This window comes from Pseudochaenichthys georgianus, chromosome 17 (genome assembly GCF_902827115.2).
Source record: "Pseudochaenichthys georgianus chromosome 17, fPseGeo1.2, whole genome shotgun sequence".
Classification (NCBI taxonomy): Eukaryota; Metazoa; Chordata; class Actinopteri; order Perciformes; family Channichthyidae; genus Pseudochaenichthys; species Pseudochaenichthys georgianus.
Window position 1 is genome coordinate 24334173 of NC_047519.1, and position 4212 is coordinate 24338384.

Here is a 4212-nt window from a genome sequence, read left to right on the forward strand (position 1 = left end):
TAAACAAATCCAGAAGACCAAAAGCTCACTTGTTTATCAGAAGGTTTTCTTTGAAATAGCCCAGTTGTGAAAATCTTGATGCAGGAGAAAAAAGGTAAAATCTGCAATCCAGCCAAGTTTGTTTATCCTGCTTGGCATTCCTCAAAATGTTTTCTTTCTCTTTGTCTTCCAGAGGCCTCTCTCGTCCTCTTGCGCTTTTCAGTTAAGTTTTGTAGCGATGCTTTTGGGTGTGTCTGTGGAACAAAGGAAAGAGAAAGTAAATACATTTGCTTTTCAGCAGACAGCTCTTCTTCCCTTTTTCCAAACTCGGCCTTCCAATCCATCTTTCTGCCTCTGTCTCTAAACGTCTGCTCTCCCCCGCTTGTCAATGTCAGCTTCAGATTTTCAGCTTTTCCCCTCATTAATACTGCAGAGGACTCATTCAGGATTCAGGACAAATCCCTACGACTCCTGCTGAGGAAGACCGGTGCAAAGAAGAAGAGGAGAGGGAGATTGTGTCTGAGAGAAGGCAAGACAGAGATAAAGGTAACCAATCATTCGAAGAGTCCCGCTGAGACAGAAAGTGTCAGGGAAGACAAAGAGACGTAGGCTAGAGAGAGACCTGCTACAGGAGATTCATCTGAATATACGCAGCTAATTGCTCCCAATGGAGGAAATATATGGAGTCTGGCTTAAGTTTTCATAAATGTCTGATTGTAACACTTTCCTCTGGCCTCAGATAAAATCTCCTAACAGCTCTACTGGAGGAGAAAAAACGAGGTGAGGTGCTTCAATTTGGGAAGTAGGTCTGCAAAAGAAGAAATAAAAGAGGTAAAAGTAATATTGTTCCTTTTTTCTTTGAGACTATTTGATTAAGTCTAAAGCCTTGAGGCAATGTCTTTATTTAAACGGTGTTAAACCACTATAGTTTTCTCCAATGATTTCAAATACCAATTGAGTAAAGTACGTCCTCTCGATTCCCTTTAGCTCACGGCGTCAGAGCCTCTCTGTATTCTCGATGCAAGAGAGAGAAGAGATTCTCATCTCACATTTGGCTGGCAGAGAGATAAAGATGCACCTGCAAGTGGAGAGCAAATAGATTTGACGTGGCTGTCTTGGTGCGTTGCGTGTCATGTGTGAAATTGGTTTACCCGCAGAGAGCCTGCTAACTTCCCTCCCGCTCGTGTGCTCAACAGGAAGCTGAGCGCTCAAGCTAAGTAAAGCTGCAGTCATCTGAGACCTCAGAGTTAGAGATGAGAAAGAGCAGTCTCTCAGACCTAAAATAAATGACCACATTTTAAGCTGTGCTTGTTACTATTTGTCTGTTTGGTTATAGTTTTGTTTTTCTTATCAGGCTGAAATAAAATAAAGCTGTGTCCCATTCAACATACTAAACTGTAAACAGCACAGTTTCATTCATTATAGGCCTACTGCACTCGGAAAAAATATATTTAGTTTGACACAAACAGAAAATGATGCAATACTTCAAACTACTACTTTTAATTGGCTAATAAGATAAAAACACATAAAAATAAGAAGCTCCTCCATTTCCTTTGTCTACATCAACGGATTGCTGAATTATGATTTTGGTGTGTATTCTGACAGCCTGTGACTTTATGTTTGGTTATTTCGGGTTTTACTTTGGTTGTAAAACTACATACAAACGCTCACAGTAGTAATCGGTGACAAGGGTTTGCACTCAAAGTGCAGCTTTCTAGCCGAAAGCAAAAACATCAGATAAGTGTGGACAATGATCTTATTTGATGTACAGAAATCCTTCTGGTCCCAACAGCATTAGATTGAAGCATGCATTAGTAAAATGTACGCAGATTTTTAGCCAAAAAGCATTGAAAGTCAACTGTGAACTATACTAAGGAATATGAACATTGTTGGGAGCCCCAGAGTCACTTCCATGTTATTGTTGGTCTTTTCCTCCGCTGTAGTTACATCATGTTGAGCTCGGCTGAGCAGCAGCACCTTTGTGTAAACTCTGATCTCCCTCACATAATGAAAACACGGTCAACAAGACGAGCCACAGTCACTGAACAATAAGTCCGTAGGAGGTGTGATAGCTATATCAAAGAGATGACTAATAATGCATCAGTGCTAAAGTCATTGAATGGAATGGATAAGTCATCAAGGTATGATAATTATAGTCTCTTGCCAGTATGAATGATCATTGTGGATTATGTCTAACATGTAGAAATGTTTTCTGTATGTGCTCCAATAGAAAGGCATGAAATAGTTACAAGCTATATTAAATAGAATATTCTCCTGCTCAGGTAGTTTTAAAATGTGACTTTTCTCAAGGTAAACACTGTGATTGTCAGTATTGTTCTGCCAAGATTGCTTTCTCAGCAGGACATTTGCAGTTTGTAATAGAGGGTGTTCACACTGTGAATACTGATGGCATACGTCTGAGCTGAAGTTAGGTTGTGGTTTAGGAAAGGTGCAGAACAAAAGAAATAATTGAAAAAAGAAAATACAGCCACGCTTAATTTTACTATATTTTAAATGAGGCCACATTCTTTAAATGTTTACCTTGTTCATATTATCACTGAAATGCCATTCTAAGTTTGGGTGCTTCACTTTCTCATGACATTGTGCTCAGAAGAAGCCATTCATATACAGGAAAAGGCCACACTGGGGCACACAAAGCCAGGAAGGGGCTGAGAAAAATGTTATGATTGCACTCACTTAGCCCTTGCTGCTTTTAAGGAACATGTGCGACCCAAAAGACAAAGTTGTGACAGAAGGCAAAGCAGGGATCTTTAATGACTCGCCCCGAGCTCAGAACACAGCCTTCATCAATCTGTATTAATATAGAGCATGGAGGACATGTTTAGCTTAAATTGATTCAGCCTCCAATAAACTATTAGGACATACTTGAGTTTTTTTGTTGTTGTTGTTGTTGTTGCTAAAAACACAAACTAGGTCAGATCACTAAGTGTAGCTGTTTTGCTTGAGTAGCTACAGGCCTGCTGACAGTCTGAAGGAGTGCATTTCTCTGGAGTGATCAAGAGCAAGTGCACAAGCCCATTACAGTTCAGACTTGTGTCAACTCGATCCTGACCGAGTGAAATGAGCAAAGTTGAGGACAAGAAGAGGAGGAAGAGACACTAAAACCAGCATCAGGGAAAGACCAAAAAACCCTCCATTAAACAGAGCGACAGAAAGTTACTGTGAAAGAGATTGAAGCAGCAAATGCAGAGATTACATCTATTTTATAAACTAGAATTTGAATAAATAAATAAATGTTATATTTTAACTAGATAACTAGAGGAGTACATTATAGTGATACTTCGGGGCACTCACAGGCAGGAGAAAGGAAGAAACGTATCAATCTTATCCTTGTAACTTGTCAAACATCCTGTCAGATCTCTAATACAGAACAACACTCTTTCAATAGGAGTCTTCACCAAAAAAGTTGAACCACAAGTCACACAAGAAAACAGCTTATATAAACCACTCAGAACAGTTTCAAAGTATCTCAAATTGGCACTCAAGTTCTCTTTGAAAGCGGCACCTTACCCCGCGGGCACGTGTGAAGTGGCAGGTCAGCTCGCCCTGCTGTCTAATCCCGACAGCTGCTCAGACTTCAGTTGTTTCTGTTTTGGCATCTGGCTTCTTCTCTGTTCTGGTCCCCCTCACCCAGACATCTTGACAAGTCTTCACTTTCTGTTCCTGTTTCCCTCTTTACCCTTGTTTCCCATTCTCCTCCTACTCGTGAGCGTGTGTTTGGGTTACAGCGTCACAGCACCCTGCCCACTTCGTGTAAGAATGGGCCCTCTGTCTCTGCTGCTGTGTTTCCTGCATGGGAAACTACATTCTTGTGGTTGCTTTACTCAACTCACACAAGCACAGGGTGATGTCAGACAGCAAGGGGGGACGTTATGTAAACTGCATACAAAATGAAATCATGAGACCTTATGAAATGTGAACAACTCCTCATGTTAGGATACTAAAAGAAAGGCTTCTCTCCATGCACCAATGTGAGAAACCATGCAACACCAGCATTGTTGCAGCATTTTACTTAATAACACTTCAACACAGTAAGAACCACTCCACCCATCTCAGAGTCCTGTTAAGGGAATAAGAAAGGGGAAATGAAAGCTGTTAAAGGGTGTGTGTTGTGAGCACCACCAGGTGTAAGAGTCAGATGCAGTTGAGATATGCACACACACACACACACACACACACACACACACACACACACACACACACACACACACA

At 40.9% G+C, this 4212-nt stretch overlaps 1 protein-coding gene across 1 annotated transcript in view; it reads right to left on the reverse strand.

Annotated features, from left to right (window-relative positions):
* The window catches only part of LOC117462343 (uncharacterized protein KIAA0040 homolog), a 6054-nt gene extending 2307 nt beyond the window's left edge, over positions 1–3747 (reverse strand). The window contains exons 1-2 of the mRNA XM_034104529.2: positions 3511–3747; positions 1–233 (exon numbers count right to left, since the gene is read on the reverse strand). The exon at positions 1–233 is cut by the window's left edge and continues 2307 nt beyond it. The gene's annotated coding sequence lies outside the window, so the exon portion shown is untranslated. The remainder of the gene's footprint in view (positions 234–3510) is intronic.
* Positions 3748–4212: the final 465 nt, after the last annotated feature.